A 25480-nucleotide genomic window follows, 5' to 3' on the forward strand; every position below is an offset into this window, starting at 1 on the left:
GCGTTAGCTGCGCGTGAAGAATGGCATTGGCTTTATGTAGAGAGACGGGCTCTGGGTCATGTGACCCTCCTAGCTCCGCCCCCTCTAGCCCCACCAGCTGTGAGTGACGAGAGACCATGTGCGCCCAACACCCTCCACATCAATCGGGGAAACCCTGCAGTGGAAAGAGGTGTGGGTGCGACCAAACAAAGGAAGTCCAAAGTGCGAGTTATCAGCAGGAAGGTAAAAAACGATTTCAGTTGCTTTGCTATATATTAAAACAAAGGTCGTAGTTTTCAAATTAAAAAGTTAGCGCTTGGTTAGTGTCTGCTAAGCAAAAGTTACATAGATGTCACCAAATCTCTAAGAATGCGTGCGTCCGCTGCGCGTGAAGAATGGCATTGGCTTTAAGTAGAAGGCCGGGCTCTGGGTCATGTGACTGTCCGAGCTCCGTCCCCTCCAGACTAGGGGTGGGCGGAATTTGCGAAAGTGACTTTCGCAAATTATCGCGAAAATGTTAAAAATCTCCGCAAACACGCGGAATTATCGTGAAGATGCGGAAGTTCTTTTCCCGCCCGTTCGCGGTATTTTCTGCGTGGTCGCGCACGCCAACTTACCCATGCGGTTGCTTGCGGGCGCGGCCATCTTGTTTTCACTCTTCTCGCGGTGCATAATCGCAAGAAGAAAGACGTGATCGCGCGACCAATGACATTACTGCGGGCGCGAACTGTCGCAAGACAGCGCAAATGGCTACCAACAATCCAATATCTCGTGGAGAACGCGACCGGATCGGGAAAACTTGTCGGCGAACGCAGGGATTCAGGTAATGCGATCACGCGCGCGCGCGCGAGAATGTATTATTTTACAGCGCGAGCAAGAAACAAATTATCGCTAAGCTGCGGAATGAGGAAATTTTGACATTTTCGCTCTCTCCTCGGAACGCGAAAATGTCAAATTATCGCAATTTCCGAGAGCGAAGCGGAAATTTAGCCCAGGCCTACTCCAGACCCACCAGCTGTGTGTGACAAGAGAGAGCACGTACGCCCAACACCCACCACATCAATCGGGGAAACACCGCGGTGGAACGAGGTGTGGGCGCGACCAAACAAAGGAAGTGCAAAGTGCGAGTTATCAGCAGAAAGGTAAAAAACTATTTCAGTTGCTAGCTAAATATTAAAACAAAGGTCGTAGTTTTCAAATTAAAAAGTTAGCGCTTGGTTAGTGTCTGCTAAGCAAGAGTTACATAGATGTCACCAAATCTCTAAGACTGCGTGCTTCCGCTGCGCGTGAAGAATGGCATTGGCTTTAAGTAGAAGGCCGTGCTCTGGGTCATGTGACCGTTCGAGCTCCGTCCCCTCCAGACCCACCAGCTGTGTGTGATGAGAGAGAGCATGTACGCCCAACACCCTCCACATCAATCGGGGAAACCCAGCATTGGAACGAAGTATGGGTGCGACCAAACAAAAGAAGTGCAAAGTGAGAGATATCAGCAGGAATGTAAAAAATTATTTCAGATGCTTTGCTAAATATGAAAACAATGGTCGTAGTTTTAAAATTAAAAAGTTAGCGCTTGGTTAGTGTCTGCTAAGCAAGACTTACATAGATGTCACCAAATCTCTAAGACTGCGCGCGTTAGCTGCGCGTGAAGAATGGCATTGGCTTTATGTAGAGAGACGGGCTCTGGGTCATGTGACCCTCCTAGCTCCGCCCCCTCTAGCCCCACCAGCTGTGAGTGACGAGAGACCATGTGCGCCCAACACCCTCCACATCAATCGGGGAAACCCTGCAGTGGAAAGAGGTGTGGGTGCGACCAAACAAAGGAAGTCCAAAGTGCGAGTTATCAGCAGGAAGGTAAAAAACGATTTCAGTTGCTTTGCTATATATTAAAACAAAGGTCGTAGTTTTCAAATTAAAAAGTTAGCGCTTGGTTAGTGTCTGCTAAGCAAAAGTTACATAGATGTCACCAAATCTCTAAGAATGCGTGCGTCCGCTGCGCGTGAAGAATGGCATTGGCTTTAAGTAGAAGGCCGGGCTCTGGGTCATGTGACTGTCCGAACTCCGTCCCCTCCAGACTAGGGGTGGGCGGAATTTGCGAAAGTGACTTTCGCAAATTATCGCGAAAATGTTAAAAATCTCCGCAAACACGCGGAATTATCGTGAAGATGCGGAAGTTCTTTTCCCGCCCGTTCGCGGTATTTTCTGCGTGGTCGCGGCTCGCCAACTTACCCATGCGGTTGCTTGCGGGCGCGGCCATCTTGTTTTCACTCTTCTCGCGGTGCATAATCGCAAGAAGAAAGACGTGATCGCGCGACCAATGACATTACTGCGGGCGCGAACTGTCGCAAGACAGCGCAAATGGCTACCAACAATCCAATATCTCGTGGAGAACGCGACCGGATCGGGAAAACTTGTTGGCGAACGCAGGGATTCAGGTAATGCGATCACGCGCGCGCGCGAGAATGTATTATTTTACAGCGCGAGCAAGAAACAAATTATCGCTAAGCTGCGGAATGAGGAAATTTTTACATTTTCGCTCTCTCCTCGGAACGCGAAAAATGTCAAATTATCGCAATTTCCGAGAGCGAAGCGGAAATTTAGCCCAGGCCTACTCCAGAACCACCAGCTGTGTGTGACAAGAGAGAGCACGTACGCCCAACACCCACCACATCAATCGGGGAAACACCGCGGTGGAACGAGGTGTGGGCGCGACCAAACAAAGGAAGTGCAAAGTGTGAGTTATCAGCAGAAAGGTAAAAAACTATTTCAGTTGCTAGCTAAATATTAAAACAAAGGTCGTAGTTTTCAAATTAAAAAGTTAGCGCTTGGTTAGTGTCTGCTAAGCAAGAGTTACATAGATGTCACCAAATCTCTAAGACTGCGTGCTTCCGCTGCGCGTGAAGAATGGCATTGGCTTTAAGTAGAAGGCCGTGCTCTGGGTCATGTGACCGTTCGAGCTCCGTCCCCTCCAGACCCACCAGCTGTGTGTGATGAGAGAGAGCATGTACGCCCAACACCCTCCACATCAATCGGGGAAACCCAGCATTGGAACGAAGTATGGGTGCGACCAAACAAAAGAAGTGCAAAGTGCGAGTTATCAGCAGGAAGGTAAAAATAATTTCAGTTGCTTTGCTATATATTAAAACAAAGGTCGTAGTTTTCAAACTAAAAAGTTAGTGCTTGGTTAGTGTCTGCTAAGCAAGGCTTACATAGCTGTCACAAAATCTCTAAGACTGCGCGTGTCCTCTGCGCGTGAAGAATGGCATTGGCTTTAAGTAGAAGGCCGGGCTCTGGGTCATGTGACAGTCTGAGCCCCGTCCCCTCCAGACCCACCAGCTGTGTGTGACGAGAGAGAGCACGTACGCCCAACACCCTCCACATCAATCGGGGAAACCCAGCGTTGGAACGAGGTGTGGGCACGACCAAACAAAGGAAGTACAAAATGCGAGTTATCAGCAGGAAGGTGAAAAACAATTTCAGTTGCTTTGCTAAATATTAAAACAAAGGTCGAAGTTTTCAAATTAAAAACATAGTGCTTGGTTAGGGTCTGCTAAGCAAGACTTACATAGATGTCACCAAATCTCTAAGACTGCGCGCGTCCGCTGCGCGTGTAGAATGGCATTGGCTTTAAGTAGAGGGAAGGGCTCTGGGTCATGTGAACGTCCGAGCTCCGCCCCCTCTAGCCCCACCAGCTGAGTGTGACGAGAGACCATGTACGCCCAACACCCTCCACATCAATCGGGGAAACCCTGCAGTGGAACGAGGTGTGGGCGCGACCAAACAAAGGAAGTCCAAAGTGCGAGTTATCAGCAGGAAGGTAAAAAACAATTTCAGTTGCAATGCTATATATTAAAACAAAGGTCGTAGTTTTGAAATTAAAAAGTTAGAATTTGGTTAGTGTCTGCTAAGCAAGAGTTACATAGATGTCACCAAATCTCTAAGACTGAGTGCGTCCGCTGCGCGTGAAGAATGGTATTGGCTTTAAGAAGAAAGCAGGGCTCGTGGTCATGTGACCGTCCGAGCTCCATCCCCTCCAGACCCACCAGCTGTGTGTGACAAGAGAGAGCACGTACGCCCAACACCCACCACGTCAATCGGGGAAACCCCGCGGTGGAACGAGGTGTGGGCGCAACCAAACAAAGGAAGTGCAAAGTGCGAGTTATCAGCAGAAAGGTAAAAAACTATTTCAGATGCTTAGCTAAATATTAAAACAAAGGTCGTAGTTTTCAAATTAAAAAGTTTGCACTTGGTTAGTGGCTGCTAAGCAAGACTTACATAGATGTAACCAAATAAGTAAGACTGCGTGCATCCGCTGCGCATGAAGAATGGCATTGGCTTTAAGTAGAAGGCCGGGCTCTGGGTCATGTGACCGTCCGAGCTCCGTCCCCTCCAGACCCACCAGCTGTGTGTGACAAGAGAGAGCACGTACGCCCAACACCCACCACATCAATCGGGGAAACTCCGCGGTGGTGGGCGCGACCAAACATAGGAAGTGCAAAGTGCGAGTTATCATTAGAAATGTAAAAAAGTATTTCAGTTGTTTAGCTAATTATTAAAACAAAGGTCGTAGTTTTCAAATTAAAAAGTTAGCACTTGGTTAGTGTCTGCTAAGCAAGAGTTACATAGATGTTACCAAATCTCTAAGACTGCGTGCGTCCGCTGCACGTGAAGAATGGCATTGGCTTTAAGTAGAAGGCCGTGCTCTGGGTCATGTGACCGTCCGAGCTCCGTCCCCTCCAGACCCACCAGCTGTGTGTGACGAGAGAGAGCATGTACGCCCAACATCCTCCACATCAATCAGGGAAACCCAGCGTTGGAACGAAGTATGGGTGCGACCAAACAAAAGAAGTGCAAAGTGCGAGTTATCAGCAGGAAGGTAAAAACAATTTCAGTTGCTTTGCTATATATTAAAACAAAGGTCGTAGTTTTCAAACTAAAAAGTTAGTGCTTGGTTAGTGTCTGCTAAGCAAGGCTTACATAGATGTCACCAAATCTCTAAGACTGCGCGTGTCCTCTGCGTGTGAAGAATGGTATTGGCTTTAAGTAGAAAGCTGGGCTCTGGGTCATGTGACCGTCCGAGCTCCGCCCCCTCCAGCTTCACCAGCTGTGTGTGACGATTGAGCACGTACGCCCAACATCCTCCACATGAATCGGGGAAACCCCGCAGTGGAACGAGGTGTGGGCACGACCAAACAAAGGAAGTGCAAAATGCGAGTTATCAGCAGGAAGGTGAAAAACAATTTCAGTTGCTTTGCTAAATATTAAAACAAAGGTCGAAGTTTTCCAATTAAAAACATAGTGCTTGGTTAGGGTCTGCTAAGCAAGACTTACATAGATGTCACCAAATCTCTAAGACTGCGCGCGTCCACTGCGCGTGAAGAATGGCATTGGCTTTAAGTAGAGGGAAGGGCTCTGGGTCATGTGACCGTCCGAGCTCCTCCCCCTCTAGCCCCACCAGCTGAGTGTGACGAGAGACCATGTACGCCCAACACCCTCCACATCAATCGGGGAAACCCTGCAGTGGAACGAGGTGTGGGCGCGACCAAACACAGGAAGTCCAAAGTGCGAGTTATCAGTAGGAAGGTAAAAAACAATTTCAGTTGCAATGCTATATATTAAAACAAAGGTCGTAGTTTTGAAATTAAAAAGTTAGAATTTGGTTAGTGTCTGCTAAGCAAGAGTTACATAGATGTCACCAAATCTCTCAGACTGCGTGCATCCGCTGCGCGTGAAGAATGGTATTGGCTTTAAGTAGAAAGCAGGGCTTGGGGTCATGTGACCGTCCGAGCTCCACCCCCTCTAGCTCCACCAGCTGTGTGTGACGATTGAGCATGTACACCAAACACCCTCCACATCAATCGGGAAAACCCCGTAGTGAAATGAGGTGTGGGCGCGACCAAACAAAGGAAGGGCAAAGTGCGAGTTATCAGCAGGAAGGTAAAAAACTATTTCAGTTGTTTTGCTATATATTAAAACAAAGGTCGTAGTTTTCAAATTAAAAATTTAGTGCTTAGTTAGTGTCTGCTAATTAAGGCTTACATAGATATCACCTAATCTCTAAGACTGTGCGCGTCCACTGCATGTGAAGAATGGTATTGGCTTTAAGTAGAGAGCCGAGCTCTGGTTCATGTGACCCACCGAGCTCTGCCCCCTCTAGCCCCACCAGCTGTGTGTGACGAGAGAGCACGTATGCCCAACACGCTCCACATCAATCGGGGAAACCTAGCATTGAAACAAAGTGTGGGTGTGACCAAACAAAGGAAGTGCAAAGTGCGAGTTATCAGCAGGAAGGTAAAAAACAATTTCAGTTGCTTTGCTATATATTAAAACAAATGTTGCAGTTTTCAAATTAAAAAGTTAGCACTTGGTTAGTGTCTGCTAAGCAAGGCCTAAATAGATGTCACCAAATATCCAAGACTGCGCGAGTCCGCTGCGCGTGAAGAATGGCATTGGCTTTAAGTAGAGAGCCGGGCTCTGGGTCATGTGACCGTCAGAGCTCCGCCCCCTCTAGCTCCACCAGCTGTGTGTGACGATTGAGCACATACGCCAAACACCCTCCACCTCAATCAGGGAAACCCCGCGGTGGAACGAGGTGTGGGCGCGACTAAACAAAGGAAGTGCAAAGTGCGAGTTATCAGCAGGAAGGTAAAAAACAATTTCAGTTGCTTTGCTATATATTAAAACAAAGGTCGTAGTTTGCAAATTAAAAAGTTAGTCATGGGTTAGTGGTTGCTAAGCAAGACTTACATAGATGTAACCAAATCTGTAAGACTGCGCGCGTCCGCTGCATGTGAAGAATTGCATTGGCTTTAAGTAGAGAGCCGGGCTCTGGGTCATGTGACCGTCCAAGCTCCGTTCCCTCCAGACCCACCAGCTGTGTGTGACAAGAGAGAGCACGTACGCCCAACACCCACCACATCAATCGGGGAAACCCTGCGGTGGAACGAGGTGTGGGCGCGACCAAACAAAGGAAGTGCAAAGTGAGAGTTATCAGCAAAAAGGTAAAAAACTATTTCAGTTGCTTAGCTAAATATTAAAACAACGGACGTAGTTTTCAAATTAAAAAGTTAGCGCTTGGTTAGTGTCTGCTAAGCAAGAGTTACATAGATGTCACCAAATCTCTAAGACTGCGTGCGTCCACTGCGCTTGAAGAATGGCATTGGCTTTAAGTAGAAGTCTGGGCTCTGGGTCATGTGACCGTCCGAGCTCCATCCCCTCCAGACCCACCAGCTGTGTGTGACGAGAGAGAGCACGTATGCCCAATACCCTCCACATCCATCGGGGAATCCTAGCATTGGAACGAAGTATGGGTGCGACCAAACAAAAGAAGTGCAAAGTGCGAGTTATCAGCAGGAAGGTAAAAACAATATCAGTTGCTTTGCTATATATTAAAACAAAGGTCGCAGTTTTCAAACTACAAAGTTAGTGCTTGGTTAGTGTCTGCTAAGCAAGGCTTTCATAGATGTCACCGAATCTCTAAGAGTGCGTGTGTCCTCTGCGAGTGAAGAATGGTATTAGCTTTAAGAAGAAAGCCGAGCTCTGGGTCATGGACTGTCCGAGCTACGCTCCCTCTAGCCCCACCAGCTGTGTGTGATGAGAGAGAGCATGTACGCCCAACACCCTCCACATCAATCGGGGAAACCCTGCGGTGGAATGAGGTGTGGGCGCGACCATACAGTGGAGGTGCAAAGTGCAAGTTATCGGCAGGAAGGTAAAAAACACAATTTCAGTTGCTTTGCTAAATATTAAAACAAAGGTTGTAGTTTTCAAAGTAAAAAGTTAGCGCTTGGTTAGTGTCTGCTAAGCAAGAGTTACATAGATGTCACCAAATCTCTAAGACTGCGCGTTATCAGCAGGAATGTAAAAAAGTATTTCAGTTGCTTTGCCAAATATTAAAACAAAGGTCGCAGTTTTCAAATAAAAAAATTAGCGCTTGGTTAGTGTCTGCTAAGCAAGAGTTACATAGATGTCACCAAATCTCTAAGACTGCGTGCTTCCGCTGCGCGTGAAGAATGGCATTGGCTTTAAGTAGAAGGCCTTGCTCTGGGTCATGTGACCGTCCGAGCTCCGTCCCCTCCAGACCCACCAGCTGTGTGTGATGAGAGAGAGCATGTACGCCCAACACCCTCCACATCAATCGGGGAAACCCAGCGTTGGAACGAAGTATGGGTGCGACCAAACAAAAGAAGTGCAAAGTGCGAGTTATCAGCAGGAAGGTAAAAACAATTTCAGTTGCTTTGCTATATATTAAAACAAAGGTCGTAGTTTTCAAACTAAAAAGTTAGTGCTTGGTTAGCGTCTGCTAAGCAATGCTTACATAGATGTCACAAAATCTCTAAGACTGCGCGTGTCCTCTGCGCGTGAAGAATGGCATTGGCTTTAAGTAGAAGGCCGGGCTCTGGGTCATGTGACAGTCTGAGCCCCGTCCCCTCCAGACCCACCAGCTGTGTGTGACGAGAGAGAGCACGTACGCCCAGCACCCTCCACATCAATCCCCGGAAACCCAGCGTTGGAACGAGGTGTGGGCACGACCAAACAAAGGAAGTACAAAATGCGAGTTATCAGCAGGAAGGTGAAAAACAATTTCAGTTGCTTTGCTAAATATTAAAACAAAGATCGAAGTTTTCAAATTAAAAACATAGTGCTTGGTTAGGGTCTGCTAAGCAAGACTTACATAGATGTCACCAAATCTCTAAGACTGCGCGCGTCCGCTGCGCGTGAAGAATGGCATTGGCTTTAAGTAGAGGGAAGGGCTCTGGGTCATGTGACCGTCCGAGCTCCGCCCCCTCTAGCCCCACCAGCTGAGTGTGACGAGAGACCATGTACGCCCAACACCCTCCACATCAATCGGGGAAACCCTGCAGTGGAACGAGGTGTGGGCGCGACCAAACAAAGGAAGTCCAAAGTGCGAGTTATCAGCAGGAAGGTAAAAAACAATTTCAGTTGCAATGCTATATATTAAAACAAAGGTCGTAGTTTTGAAATTAAAAAGTTAGAATTTAGTTAGTGTCTGCTAAGCAAGAGTTACATAGATGTCACCAAATCTCTAAGACTGCGTGCGTCCGCTGCGAGTGAAGAATGGTATTGGCTTTAAGTAGAAAGCAGGGCTCGTGGTCATCTGACCGTCCGAGCTCCGTTCCCTCCAGACCCACCAGCTGTGTGTGACAAGAGAGAGCACGTACGCCCAACACCCACCACATCAATCGGGGAAACCCTGCGGTGGAACGAGGTGTGGGCGCGACCAAACAAAGGAAGTGCAAAGTGAGAGTTATCAGCAAAAAGGTAAAAAACTATTTCAGTTGCTTAGCTAAATATTAAAACAACGGACGTAGTTTTCAAATTAAAAAGTTAGCGCTTGGTTAGTGTCTGCTAAGCAAGAGTTACATAGATGTCACCAAATCTCTAAGACTGCGTGCGTCCACTGCGCTTGAAGAATGGCATTGGCTTTAAGTAGAAGTCTGGGCTCTGGGTCATGTGACCGTCCGAGCTCCATCCCCTCCAGACCCACCAGCTGTGTGTGACGAGAGAGAGCACGTATGCCCAATACCCTCCACATCCATCGGGGAATCCTAGCATTGGAACGAAGTATGGGTGCGACCAAACAAAAGAAGTACAAAGTGCGAGTTATCAGCAGGAAGGTAAAAACAATATCAGTTGCTTTGCTATATATTAAAACAAAGGTCGCAGTTTTCAAACTACAAAGTTAGTGCTTGGTTAGTGTCTGCTAAGCAAGGCTTTCATAGATGTCACCGAATCTCTAAGAGTGCGTGTGTCCTCTGCGAGTGAAGAATGGTATTAGCTTTAATAAGAAAGCCGAGCTCTGGGTCATGGACTGTCCGAGCTACGCTCCCTCTAGCCCCACCAGCTGTGTGTGATGAGAGAGAGCATGTACGCCCAACACCCTCCACATCAATCGGGGAAACCCTGCGGTGGAATGAGGTGTGGGCGCGACCATACAGAGGAGGTGCAAAGTGCAAGTTATCAGCAGGAAGGTAAAAAACACAATTTCAGTTGCTTTGCTAAATATTAAAACAAAGGTTGTAGTTTTCAAAGTAAAAAGTTAGCGCTTGGTTAGTGTCTGCTAAGCAAGAGTTACATAGATGTCACCAAATCTCTAAGACTGCGCGTTATCAGCAGGAATGTAAAAAAGTATTTCAGTTGCTTTGCCAAATATTAAAACAAAGGTCGCAGTTTTCAAATAAAAAAATGAGCGCTTGGTTAGTGTCTGCTAAGCAAGAGTTACATAGATGTCACCAAATCTCTAAGACTGCGTGCTTCCGCTGCGCGTGAAGAATGGCATTGGCTTTAAGTAGAAGGCCTTGCTCTGGGTCATGTGACCGTCCGAGCTCCGTCCCCTCCAGACCCACCAGCTGTGTGTGATGAGAGAGAGCATGTACGCCCAACACCCTCCACATCAATCGGGGAAACCCAGCGTTGGAACGAAGTATGGGTGCGACCAAACAAAAGAAGTGCAAAGTGCGAGTTATCAGCAGGAAGGTAAAAACAATTTCAGTTGCTTTGCTATATATTAAAACAAAGGTCGTAGTTTTCAAACTAAAAAGTTAGTGCTTGGTTAGCGTCTGCTAAGCAATGCTTACATAGATGTCACAAAATCTCTAAGACTGCGCGTGTCCTCTGCGCGTGAAGAATGGCATTGGCTTTAAGTAGAAGGCCGGGCTCTGGGTCATGTGACAGTCTGAGCCCCGTCCCCTCCAGACCCACCAGCTGTGTGTGACGAGAGAGAGCACGTACGCCCAGCACCCTCCACATCAATCCCCGGAAACCCAGCGTTGGAACGAGGTGTGGGCACGACCAAACAAAGGAAGTACAAAATGCGAGTTATCAGCAGGAAGGTGAAAAACAATTTCAGTTGCTTTGCTAAATATTAAAACAAAGATCGAAGTTTTCAAATTAAAAACATAGTGCTTGGTTAGGGTCTGCTAAGCAAGACTTACATAGATGTCACCAAATCTCTAAGACTGCGCGCGTCCGCTGCGCGTGAAGAATGGCATTGGCTTTAAGTAGAGGGAAGGGCTCTGGGTCATGTGACCGTCCAAGCTCCGCCCCCTCTAGCCGCACCAGCTGAGTGTGACGAGAGACCATGTACGCCCAACACCCTCCACATCAATCGGGGAAACCCTGCAGTGGAACGAGGTGTGGGCGCGACCAAACAAAGGAAGTCCAAAGTGCGAGTTATCAGCAGGAAGGTAAAAAACAATTTCAGTTGCAATGCTATATATTAAAACAAAGGCCGTAGTTTTGAAATTAAAAAGTTAGAATTTAGTTAGTGTCTGCTAAGCAAGAGTTACATAGATGTCACCAAATCTCTAAGACTGCGTGCGTCCGCTGCGAGTGAAGAATGGTATTGGCTTTAAGTAGAAAGCAGGGCTCGTGGTCATGTGACCGTCCGAGCTCCGTCCCCTCCAGATCCACCAGCTGTGTGTGACAAGAGAGAGCACGTACGCCCAACACCCACCACGTCAATCGGGGAAACCCCGCGGTGGAACGAGGTGTGGGCGCAACCAAACAAAGGAAGTGCAAAGTGCGAGTTATCAGCAGAAAGGTAAAAAACTATTTCAGATGCTTAGCTAAATATTAAAACAAAGGTCGTAGTTTTCAAATTAAAAAGTTTGCACTTGGTTAGTGGCTGCTAAGCAAGACTTACATAGATGTAACCAAATAAGTAAGACTGCGTGCATCCGCTGCGCGTGAAGAATGGCATTGGCTTTAAGTAGAAGGCCGGGCTCTGGGTCATGTGACCATCCGATCTCCGTCCCCTCCAGACCCACCAGCTGTGTGTGACAAGAGAGAGCACGTACGCCCAACACCCACCACATCAATCGGGGAAACTCCGCGGTGGAACGAGGTGTGGGCGCGACCAAACATAGGATGTGCAAAGTGCGAGTTATCATTAGAAATGTAAAAAAGTATTTCAGTTGTTTAGCTAATTATTAAAACAAAGGTCGTAGTTTTCAAATTAAAAAGTTAGCACTTGGTTAGTGTCTGCTAAGCAAGAGTTACATAGATGTCACCAAATCTCTAAGACTGCGTGCGTCCGCTGCGCGTGAAGAATGGCATTGGCTTTAAGTAGAAGGCCGTGCTCTGGGTCATGTGACCGTCCGAGCTCCGTCCCCTCCAGACCCACCAGCTGTGTGTGACGAGAGAGAGCATGTACGCCCAACACCCTCCACATCAATCGGGGAAACCCAGCGTTGGAACGAAGTATGGGTGCGACCAAACAAAAGAAGTGCAAAGTGCGAGTTATCAGCAGGAAGGTAAAAACTATTTCAGTTGCTTTGCTATATATTAAAACAAAGGTCGTAGTTTTCAAACTAAAAAGTTAGTGCTTGGTTAGTGTCTGCTAAGCAAGGCTTACATAGATGTCACCAAATCTCTAAGACTGCGCGTGTCCTCTGCGTGTGAAGAATGGTATTGGCTTTAAGTAGAAAGCCGGGCTCTGGGTCATGTGACCGTCCGAGCTCCGCCCCCTCCAGCTTCACCAGCTGTGTTTGACGATTGAGCACGTACGCCCAACATCCTCCACATGAATCGGGGAAACCCCGCAGTGGAACGAGGTGTGGGCACGACCAAACAAAGGAAGTGCAAAATGCGAGTTATCAGCAGGAAGGTGAAACACAATTTCAGTTGCTTTGCTAAATATTAAAACAAAGGTCGAAGTTTTCCAATTAAAAACATAGTGCTTGGTTAGGGTCTGCTAAGCAAGACTTACATAGATGTCACCAAATCTCTAAGACTGCGCGCGTCCACTGCGCGTGAAGAATGGCATTGGCTTTAAGTAGAGGGAAGGGCTCTGGGTCATGTGACCGTCCGAGCTCCGCCCCCTCTAGCCCCACCAGCTGAGTGTGACGAGAGACCATGTACGCCCAACACCCTCCACATCAATCGGGGAAACCCTGCAGTGGAACGAGGTGTGGGCGCGACCAAACAAAGGAAGTCCAAAGTGCGAGTTATCGGTAGGAAGGTAAAAAACAATTTCAGTTGCAATGCTATATATTAAAACAAAGGTCGTAGTTTTGAAATTAAAAAGGTAGAATTTGGTTAGTGTCTGCTAAGCAAGAGTTACATAGATGTCACCAAATCTCTAAGACTGCGTGCGTCCGCTGCGCGTGAAGAATGGTATTGGCTTTAAGTAGAAAGCAGGGCTCGGGGTCATGTGACCGTCCGAGCTCCACCCCCTCTAGCTCCACCAGCTGTGTGTGACGATTGAGCATGTACACCAAACACCCTCCACATCAATCGGGAAAACCCCGTAGTGAAATGAGGTGTGGGCGCGACCGAACAAAGGAAGGGCAAAGTGTGAGTTATCAGCAGGAAGGTAAAAAACTATTTCAGTTGTTTTGCTATATATTAAAACAAAGGTCGTAGTTTTCAAATTAAAAATTTAGTGCTTAGTTAGTGTCTGCTAATTAAGGCTTACATAGATGTCACCTAATCTCTAAGACTGTGCGCGTGCACTGCATGTGAAGAATGGTATTGGCTTTAAGTAGAGAGCCGAGCTCTGGTTCATGTGACCCACCGAGCTCTGCCCCCTCTAGCCCCACCAGCTGTGTGTGATGAGAGAGCACGTATGCCCAACACCCTCCACATCAATCGGGGAAACCTAGCATTGAAACGAAGTGTGGGTGTGACCAAACAAAGGAAGTGCAAAGTGTGAGTTATCAGCAGGAAGGTAAAAAACAATTTCAGTTGCTTTGCTATATATTAAAACAAAGGTCGCAGTTTTCAAACTACAAAGTTAGTGCTTGGTTAGTGTCTGCTAAGCAAGGCCTATATTGATGTCACCAAATATCTAAGACTGCGCGAGTCCGCTGCGCGTGAAGAATGGCATTGGCTTTAAGTAGAGAGCCGGGCTCTGGGTCATGTGACCGTCCGAGCTTCGCCCCCTCTAGCTCCACCAGCTGTGTGTGACGATTGAGCACATACGCCAAACACCCTCCACCTCAATCAGGGAAACCCCGCGGTGGAACGAGGTGTGGGCGCGACTAAACAAAGGAAGTGCAAAGTGCGAGTTATCAGCAGGAAGGTAAAAAACAATTTCAGTTGCTTTGCTATATATAAAAACAAAGGTCGTAGTTTGCAAATTAAAAAGTTAGTCCTGGGTTAGTGGCTGCTAAGCAAGACTTACATAGATGTAACCAAATCTGTAAGACTGCGCGCGTCCGCTGCATGTGAAGAATTGCATTGGCTTTAAGTAGAGAGCCGGGCTCTGGGTCATGTGACCGTCCGAGCTCCGTTCCCTCCAGACCCACCAGCTGTGTGTGACAAGAGAGAGCACGTACGCCCAACACCCACCACATCAACCGGGGAAACCCTGCGGTGGAACGAGGTGTGGGCGCGACCAAACAAAGGAAGTGCAAAGTGAGAGTTATCAGCAAAAAGGTAAAAAACTATTTCAGTTGCTTAGCTAAATATTAAAACAACGGACGTAGTTTTCAAATTAAAAAGTTAGCGCTTGGTTAGTGTCTGCTAAGCAAGAGTTACATAGATGTCACCAAATCTCTAAGACTGCGTGCGTCCGCTGCGCTTGAAGAATGGCATTGGCTTTAAGTAGAAGTCTGGGCTCTGGGTCATGTGAACGTCCGAGCTCCATCCCCTCCAGACCCACCAGCTGTGTGTGACGAGAGAGAGCACGTATGCCCAATACCCTCCACATCCATCGGGGAATCCCAGCATTGGAACGAAGTATGGGTGCGACCAAACAAAAGAAGTGCAAAGTGTGAGTTATCAGCAGGAAGGTAAAAACAATATCAGTTGCTTTGCTATATATTAAAACAAAGGTCGTAGTTTTCAAACTAAAAAGTTAGTGCTTGGTTAGTGTCTGCTATGCAAGGCTTTCATAGATGTCACCGAATCTATAAGACTGCGCGTGTCCTCTGCGAGTGAAGAATGGTATTAGCTTTAATAAGAAAGCCGAGCTCTGGGTCATGTGACTGTCCGAGCTCCGCTCCCTCTAGCCCCACCAGCTGTGTGTGATGAGAGAGAGCACGTACGCCCAACACCCTCCACATCAATCGGGGAAACCCTGCGGTGGAATGAGGTGTGGGCGTGACCATACAGAGGAGGTGCAAAGTGCAAGTTATCAGCAGGAAGGTAAAACACACAATTTCAGTTGCTTTGCTAAATATTAAAACAAAGGTTGTAGTTTTCAAAGTAAAAAGTTAGCGCTTGGTTAGTGTCTGCTAAGCAAGAGTTACATAGATGTCACCAAATCTCTAAGACTGCGCGTTATCAGCAGGAAGGTAAAAAAGTATTTCAGTTGCTTTGCTAAATATTAAAACAAAGGTCGTAGTTTTCAAATAAAAAAATTAGCGCTTGGTTAGTGTCTGCTAAGCAAGAGTTACATAGATGTCACCAAATCTCTAAGACTGCGTGCGTCTGCTGCACATGAAGAATGGCATTGACTTTAAGTAGAGAGCCGGGCTCTGGGTCATGTGACCGTCCGAGCTCCGCCCCATCTAGCCCCACCAGCTGTGTGTGATGAGAGCATATACGCCCAACACCCTCCACTTCAATCGGGGAAACCCCACGGTGGAACGAGGTGTGGGCGCGACAAAACAAAGGAAGTGCAAAGTGCGAGTTATCAGCAGAAAGGTAAAAAACTATTTCAGTTGCTTAGCTATATATTAAAACAAAGGTCGTAGTTTTCAAATTAAAAAGTTAGCGCTTGGTTAGTGTCTGCTAAGCAAAAGTTACAAAGATGTCACCAAATCTCTAAGACTGCGTGCGTCCGCTGCGCGTGAAGAATGGCATTGGCTTTAAGTAGAAGGCCGGGCTCTGGGTCATGTGATTGTCCGAGCTCCGTCCCCTCCAGACCCACCAGCTGTGTGTGACAAGAGAGAGCATGTACGCCCAACACCCACCACATCAATCGGGGAAACCCTGCGGTGGAATGAGGTGTGGGCGCGACCAAACAAATGAAGTGCAAAGTGAGAGTTATCAGCAGAAAGGTAAAAAACTATTTCAGTTGCTTAGCTAAATATTAAAACAAAGGTCGTAGTGCTGCAGATCAGAGCTTATAAATTATCCCTACTTCCACTGACAGAGTAATTTCACAGTCATGCGCACATACACTCATCACACGCTGGTGGGGCCCATTACACCAACATTCATTCTATTACTCTATTCACACTGAATATAAGAGAGAACTCCTTGATCAATCTGCATCTAATTTTGAGGTCAATGCAACCAAATTGAATTGTCTCGAGTCATGATTTAAACAGTTTAAACACATTTGAGATCTCAATAATATGACAAAGAAATAACCACCCGACACTGTAATTCAAACAGAAATTATTTTATCTAAATTAATTCATAAGAAAAGCCATTCAATTGCAAAATCATTATTCTCATATTTACCTATTCTGGCTAAATGTCGTACTCTAAGTTAGGACAGGTCTCTCAGTAAAGAATCAAAATCTCTCGAGTCGCCGTCCTTTCAGTCAGCATCGATCCTCTTGAGCATAAGTTCAGGAAGAATTGGCCTTAGACCCTCTCTAGTCTCACAATATTTATACTAAAATTTACATACTAAAAGTTACAAACAAGCTCTAAAACGTCCGTTGAGCAGAGCGAGCAGGAAAGGATGTTAGCTTGCAACATTAGAAAAATCTCCGCTCTCGGATATCTTCAAAATAGAAACACGGAAATAGGAAGTCAAAATCTAGTTTTGCAACATCCATGGATGCTCTTCTCCGGAATTGTATCACTCACAGTGAAGCCACCGCAAGTTTATCAAAAATGTTCATTTGTGACAAATGTTCTCTACCAAGGATACTTTGGCGACCATCCCAGAGTTGTCGTCTTTTTCATAACTTTTAGCTCAGACAGAGGCAGAGGTCACCATCAGCGAGGCCTCTCTTCATATTTCATCTACTCAAATGCAGGCTGTAGATGTCGGCCATTTTCTCAACAGGCCACAATGGACAACTTAATTAAAAAGAAACACAAAACAACGTTACTACATCGTATTGATTATACAGTGTTAATTCCCACTAATACCCTTATGTGTATGTATTTATCTAGCCATTTGCGACATAAAGAAGCATTAAAGCATATTATTTTAAAGCGCAATCACATAACAAATAGCACATTAACCACACTTATTTAATTAATTTGCTCACCAACTTAGTTCACTTATTAATTTAGCCATGCAATTGCATTCCCACGTATAGTTCTTTCATTAGTAAGGTTGATTAATAAAAAACTCGACAAAACTAATTAATCATTAGTAATTTTAATTATGACATACAAAAATATAAGCTGATGTTTGGGTTTAAATAGAAAACCCTGCTCCAGCAATCCCCCCTTTGGTGATATATCATCACCACAAAAATCCAACCCAAAAAATGTAGTTCCCCTTCTAGGAAAAATTCAAATGTCTTTTTGTTTATTCATTAAACTCCAGTTTCTCTTTCATCATCTCTTTTTGTTTCTAAGTACATACTCTCTCTAAATTCTTCTAATTCAATTTCTTGTGGCTCTCTTTTTGACCTCTTTTGTCTCTTTTCAATATTTTCTTTTATTATTTTCTTTTTACTCCTCCTGTATCTACAACATAAACACCCTAATCTAAGAATCAATAAAGCAACAATCACACATGTCAATGGAAATAATATCTTACCAAAAATGGTACTACCTATTTTAGCAATAAAATTCTTAACAGCAATCATCTTATTAGCCATTTTAGTCCAGATACTTTCAGCTTCCAGTGGTACTAATTCTTCATGCAAATCAGTAATATTTTTGATATAGATCTTTAGATCTTTGCTTTCATCAGGAATGTAAGTGCAACAATGTTGAACTTTCAGCATTCCACAGACTCCACCCTCTTTTGCCAATAGAATATCAAGGGCAAGTCGATTTTGCATAGACATGGCGCGTAAGGCAACCATCTCTGTATTTACCAATAGAAACCCTCCAGCGGTGCTTGTCGATAAGCGATCCACCACTGTTGACAGCTTCCGAATTCCATATGCATTTAATGAAATTCCCACTGCTGGTATCAAAGCTCCAAAAATATCTCCTACAATTTCTGTCCAAGTTTCTCTTTTAAAACGTGTTAGTAGATTAATTTGTTCTGCATCTTCTATTCTATCCATATGAAAAATCTTTGGAAAGACCAGGCCAACATAACATGTGCCATACCAATGGTCAGGCAACCTGTAATAAGCCTTATTCCCACAAATATAATACACTCCCGGGAAAACTGGATCTTCTCCTCCTTTGAAACCCCATCCTGTTGCAATAAAGTATGTATCATGGCACTCACTAGTCCCAACAAAATAATTATCATATTGGGATTTCCTGCTGGTAATGCATAGTTTACCCTTCTGTGGTGCATCTAAAGCCAAAGTTGGACTGGCCCCATTCTTCAACTCCTTTCCCATCTCAATGTCCCACACTGTCTCACTCATTTTATATCCTCCTGCCTTTTCATGCATGCTCATTCTCCTTTTCTCTACCATGTCTAGGAAAGCTTTTTCTTCTTCCTTCAAACTACAAGTTAAATTGTTTCTAAAAATGTAATCTAATGTTAATTCTTCTGTTTCAATAAAAATCCCACCAAAAATGTTAGCTTCTTTAGCAGGATTCAGTTTTTTATTCATAGGCAATTGCCCAAAAATGTTATCCTTATTAGACATCTCATAATCTATTTTCCCTAACAAATAAAAAATACTACTCAACACACTACATGAAATCCCATACGTGGCTGGAAGATGATGATAAGTAACTCCCTCTGAAACAGATGCAGGTAACTGCATACAGACGTAGCAATCCCTTACCTCCATTGTCTTTACGTATTCATACAATAATTTTGAAAAAACATTGCTAGAAAAATCATTAATTGACCTATCTTTGTGTATATATATATTGCTAATTCTAGTTGGTACTACTTTCTGTGAACTCTTCTCTATGTTAGTCATATTCTCGGTATGTATTCCCAAAGTATCTACTGTAACTCTAAAAGTAATTAATAAAGCAAGTACACTCCATTGTAGCATCAATAATCCTGTACAGCAGCAGCACATTTTGCACCATCTTTTCAGGAAGGTACATCTACTTTGATTATTTTCTGTGTTAGCCATCTTATTACTTTGACTGTGTCGTTTGACTTAGCCTCTACTACTCCACTACCGAATCTCTAGGTCAGCAAACATCCACTAGATCGTTACAATTTGTTAATTTTTCTTTTAGATCTCTTTCTCTTCACACTTCTCCAAGTGACTCCTTTAGTTCACTCAATTTGGATTTTCATCACTTTTCACTTCTTCTTCGCCAACATCAAACTGTATCAGATCCTGAACATCTGTCTCTTCTCCAATGTCAGACAAGATAACTTTCAGGATTCCAACAGTTTCCTTCTCCTCAACCACTTTCAGTAAGGTCTCCCCTGGATTTCCTTGACTCTCTGCCTCTTCTTCTTCTTCTTCTTCAGGCAATGCCATATACGTCCATTCCGGTGACCTATACTTCTGGTTGGGCTTTCTAATTCTTTTGATTGCCTGCATTTGGTTCTTTTGGTTCTTCTTCTTTCGCTTGATTTTGGCTTGACACTTCGTTCACCTGTTCAGCTTTCGATGAGTTAACTCGTGTCAGTCGATATCTCAGCCTCTTTATCTTGTTAGGCCAAAGATCTCCTTTCACACTTCTTTTCTGTTTCACTTCTCTATTGTTTCTTTCTCCAATTCAAGTTCTCTTTCTCAGAACTCGACCCTCTGGTATCTCATTCTCACTCTCATCCGATTCTGTCTCATCTGCCTCTTGTTCATCAACAATTTTCTCTTTTTCCACAGTCTTCTTCTCCACCGATTGACATTTCCCTGCTACTGTCCCTCCTCGGGTCTCCGACAGCTTATCAGAAATGTTCCCTACACCTCCTCGGGGGTCTTCCGCAATCTGTCCCTCTCTATCTTCTTCTGACCCTACTTCTTCAGAAGTTATCTCAGATGGATTCTCAATCTCTTCATTTGACTCAGGTGTAGTCTCTGTGAAACTGCCTGTGGAATTGCTCTTTTCTTTTCTTTCTTTCTCTTTATTTTCTCTACTGCTTGTTAGAACTTCAGGCACTCTTCCAGAATCTTAACTCTCTTCTGAGGTTGTCAGGATCCCTAGCTCCAGTCCCAAAAAGACTCGCAAACGATTACACACTAGTGATCATTCAGGGTTGAAAACCAGGCGTCAGTGGTCGAGTTGTTGGCAAGTCCGCAACTCCAAGATGGCCGCTAAGGTGCTGGGGTCTGCGGTCTAGTTGATTACAAGATTCTGGAGCGAGCTGATGTGACGCGCGCACACCTGAAGCATTGCGCACTTCACTGAAGCGTTTCCACAGAGAAGACAGAATTTAAGAGCGTCCGTAGTTTAAGGCATTAATACCCTTAGTGCTCGAGTTTTAAGAGAGTTTATCAAGCGTCCTAGTTAGTCATAGAACCACAATAGATACCCGAGGTGAGAGAAAGAAGTCATTCGGAATCTCCGAGCAGAAATACCCACCGACATCCTGACAGAGCTTCGTTGTTCTTGCCTTCGAGTCAAGTGGCGAGGCTGCTAAACCTGAGAAGAAAAGAAGAGGAAGAAAGCTAAGTGAACTTCTGAGAGAATTTCTAGAGTATTAAGATATGATAAATAAATGTAAGAATACAATGTCGTTAAGGTAGATTCTTACCAATGACAGCAGATTTAAAGACTCAGGAACCTGTAAGAAATAAGAGAAGATTAATGATTTTTGGTTGCGAGAAGTCCTAAGAGATACGGCATCAATAAGACAATAAAGACAGTAAAAGAAAAGATAAAAAGTAATACCTGAGAAGAATAATCCAGTATAGAACTTGTACTGAGAATTCCTGTGGAGAGAAGCCGAACCAAGAAAAAATAAAGAGACAAGAAAGAAACAATCTAAAAGACTATAGATTAAACCATAAGAAAGAAGCAACGACATATTAAGAGAAAAACCCAGTTAATTCACATCTGGTAGGTTAAAGACTAGGAGGGGGACACAATAGGAAACAAGGAATAAATAGGTAATAACAAATTAAATGTTTTATAGGAAAGAAGACCAACTCGAACCAGAGAGAGAAGAAGGCAGCATAGAGCCAAGGAGAGGGGCACAGAGTTTTAGGATCTTGGGTAGGTAGCAAATCAAAAGGAAAATGTAGCAGCAAGAAGTAGGATAGAGTAGAGGAGGGAAAAAACAAATAATTGTTGTGTGCTTAGTTTTTCTAGGGAGACATCAGCTAGCCAGATCAAAGGCGGAAGAAGGTTTCCAGATAGAAAAATCAGAAGGTCCAGAACCAGTCTCTCTTATTGTTTATTATTTTATCCACTTTCCCCCTTCCCCCTTACTGATCAGTTAGCGCCAAGTATTCCTTTGGGGCTGAGTGGTTGGTAGTGGGAGTTGGGAAGCAAGCAACTTCTGTTCCTGTGCAAGACTACAGTAACCAGCGAGAAGCTGAAGGTGAGCCCTGACAGAGTGAAGTGCCCACGTGCTAAATCTTGCACCCGAACAGAAAAGAAATGGTTGAAGGAATAAACTTACAGACCTTAGGGTCGGTCCTAGAGGCTATACAAAAGGAATTAGTAGCGGTTAAAGAAGAGAATCAAAGTCTAAGGCAGGAGGTCATGAATTCAAGGAAAGAGACGGCAGAACTAGCACAGAGAGTTAGGCAACCGTACACTGCTGGAAGGGAGGGTCCAACCACATCTATGGGAGACACAAATAAGCTAACAACACAGGTAATACATTCCTTGTCACCAGTAATACCTTTGGCAGCACCCGAGAGATTCAGTGGGGACCCACAAAAGGCGCAGGTGTTTATTACGCAATGCACACTTCATTTCATGTGTCGCCCTTCTATCTTTCCTGATGCGCAATCTAAGGTGGCCTTCATTTTGTCATACTTGAGTGGTGATGCTGCGGCATGGTCGATGCCGATAGTCTCACGAGATGATCCATTGTTGCAGAATTTTGACAAGTTCAAAAGAGAATTCCTGAGAATCTTTGACCGAAGGCCGATCTCTCAAGCGGTAGATAATGAACTATTGGAGCTGAAGCAGGGAAATAGAGACTAAGTGGCCTACCTAGCTCAGTTCAACAAGCTTGTAACGGAAACAGACTGGCCGGAAAGCAAGCGGACTGCAGTTTTCTATCGAGGCCTGCCGGACGAACTAGAAGATGGTTTGGCTCAGATACCCAACCGTCCAACTGAAATCTCCGCCCTTATAGATCTGGTTCTAGAGTTGGATTTCAGGCAAGGGGAGCGAAGAGGAGAGAGAAGACGAGAGTATCGAAGTACCGTTCCACGTTTCGACAGAGCAAAGACTGAAGTTGGAAAGAGCACAGAAGGTTTCTCAGGATCAGAACCTATGCAAATAGGAACTATTCGGGGGCCGCTTACTAAAGAAGAGAAAGAGAAAAGGCGAGTCAGCAACTTATGTATGTACTGTGGTTCTAGTGGGCATTTTGTGCGAAATTGTCCAAAGAAGCCAAAGGGGTCATTTAAGCCGAAGGAAAACTCGCAGCACCACCTGTAGAAGGAGTTGTGCAGGTGGATGCGAATCAGAAATCAACTCCCCAGGAACATCGGTTGGCGAATACGTTACAGTCGTCATCACCGCATTTGATTTTATCCATGACAATACGATTCCGTCAAGAAATAATGCAAGGAGTAGCGGTTATGGTGGACTCAGGAGCCACAGGCAATTTCTGTGATCTGAAGTTTGCGGCTAAGATTGGACTGCAAGCAATCGCCAAGGCAAAAGGTGAACCAGTTAGAGCAATTGATGGTACCAATCTATCCTCAGGGCCTATAATCAGTCATACTGAATTGGTAGAGTTGATTCAAGAAAATGGGCATAGAGAAGCAATACACTTTAATCTAATCGATGCCCCTCAGTTTCAACTCATATTGGGGCTTCCATGGCTCACGGAGCATAATCCCTCAATAAATTGGAATGATAGGACAATTGAAATGAATTCAGCGTATTGTAAAGAAAGAACACTGTTTTGGAGCTTTAAAGGAGACGAGTAAACAAAACCTGGCTCACGCCTTATGTTCAGCCGAAGTGTCAGTGTGCGTAATCAATACGCAATCAATACCACCGGAATATCAAGATTTCGAAGATGTTTTCAATGAGCAGGAAGCCGAACAACTGCCACCTCATCGTGTCTACGACTGCAAGATAGACCTAGAGCCAGGGGCAAACTTGCCTTGCAGTCGGGTGTACGCATTAACGGAACAAGAGAATCATCACTTGAGAGAGTATATCGACAAGTACCTCGCAAATGGATTTATACGTCCTTCCCAATCCCCAGTGTCTTCACCACTGTTTTTTGTGCCTAAAAAAGAGCAGGGCGAGCTGAGGACGTGTATCTACTATAGAGCCATCAATTGCATCACAAAAAAGAACAGGTGTCCTTTTCCGCTTATCTCCGTCTTATTGGACCAGATTAAAGGGGCGCGGATATTTACGAAGTTGGATTTAAGGGGAGCTTACCACCTTATTCGAATTAGAGAGGGTGATGAGTGGAAGACGGCATTCAGGACACGTTTGGGGCTATTTGAGTACCAGGTGATGCCCTATGGTTTGTGTAATGCTCCTGCAGCGTTCCAACATTTCATAAATGACGTACTCAGTGAATTCATAGATCAATGCGCAATCGTGTATATTGATGACATGCTGATCTACTCAGTAGATACGCAGGAGCATCAAACACAAGTTCGAGGAGTCCTACAGAAACTGCGAGAGAACAGGTTATTTGTCAAGTTGGAAAAATGTGCCTTTGGAGTTTCGCAGGTGGAATTTCTGGGCTTTGTGATCTCGCCAACTGGAATCCATATGGACAGACCTAAGATTCAGGCTGTACTTGAATGGAAGTCACCCACCAGTGTCAAAGAAGTCCAAGCGTTTATTGGATTTGCAAACTTCTATCGGAGGTTTATTGGAGAATTTTCTCGACGAATCCTACCTCTTACGCGATTACTGAAGAAGGGGGTACGATTCGAGTGGTCAGAAGAAGCAGAGCAAGCCTTTAATTAATTAAAGAGTGAGTTCACCACTGCGCCTGTCCTCCTACATGCCGATCCGATGGAGCCCTTTTATGTAGAGACAGATGCCTCTGATCTTGCGGTTGGTGGAGTGCTTTCTCAAAGGAATAAAAAGACTGGCCAATTACACCCGGTGGCCTATCGATCTAGGAAGTTGATGCCAGCCGAAATTAACTATACGATTACGGAAAAAGAGTTGTTGGCAATAAAAGACGCTTTCAAGGAGTGGAGACACTATCTAATGGGAGCTCACCATGTAGTAACAGTTTACATGGACCATTGCAATTTGAAATTCCTGAAGTCTGCCAGAACTTTGACACCTCGCCAACTTCGTTGGTCACTTTATTTTGCCGATTATGACTTTGTGATAACTTATCGGCCTGGTACGCAAAATGGGAAGGCGGACGCCTTGTCCAGGATGGGAACTGGAGAAGAAAAGAACCCACTTAGTGCTCAAGCGATCATACCAGATACTAAAATTATTGGCGCCACAGACATACTGAACTTGAAGGAGAGGGTGATCCAAGCTTTGACCCCCGAAGAAATGCTGACTTGGGCGCAGCAAGAGCATGGAAGAGAAGTTCGAGATGAATTACCTTACAAAGAAGGTGCTTTGTATTTTCCAACAATAGCATTGCAGAACCAAGCCTTACAGGAATGTCATGATCATCAGTTGGCAGGACACAAGGGAGAGTTCAAGACAGCAGATCTAATCAAAAGAAAATATTGGTGGCCACAGATGAATAAGGATATAGAACAATATGTGAAAACCTGTGAGATATGCGCTCAGGGAAAATCAGAACTGCATGCTCCCCAGGGGCTGTTGCAACCTTTGCCCATCCCTCCTCATCCTTGGCACACAATCACCTTAGATTTAATCACAGATTTACCATCATGCCATGGAATAAACACAATTTTGGTAGTAGTAGATGCATACACGAAAATGACACATTTCTTGGCCCTAAAGGGAATTCCTACAGCAAAACAGTTAGCAAGTCATTTTAACACACAGGTGGTAAGGTTGCATGGGATACCCAAGGTCATAATATCGGACCGGGGCACTCAATTTGTCTCACATTTCTGGAGGGCTTTTATGAAGGGATTAGGAGTAGAAACTCGCTTTTCCACCAGTTTCCATCCGGAGACGGATGGGCAGACGGAACGAGTGAACCAGGAATTGGAGCAATATTTACGATTGTTTTCCTTGAAACAGGATGGAGAATGGCCTGACTACTTGTGGACAGCAGAATTTGCTCACAACAACGCGAAGAATGTGTCCACTGGGTATTCACCGTTCTATTTAAATTACGGAAGACATCCCAATTCCGCAGTCCAAGATGTTGAGCTCTCAGTCCCAGCAGTCAAGGACTTGGTGGTTAATTTAAATTCTGTACATGAATTAGCATCAAAAAACCTAGAACAGGCTAAGGAAAAGTATAAGA

The sequence above is a fragment of the Triturus cristatus genome, chromosome 3_1 (genome assembly GCF_964204655.1).
Source record: "Triturus cristatus chromosome 3_1, aTriCri1.1, whole genome shotgun sequence".
NCBI classification, from domain to species: domain Eukaryota; kingdom Metazoa; phylum Chordata; class Amphibia; order Caudata; family Salamandridae; genus Triturus; species Triturus cristatus.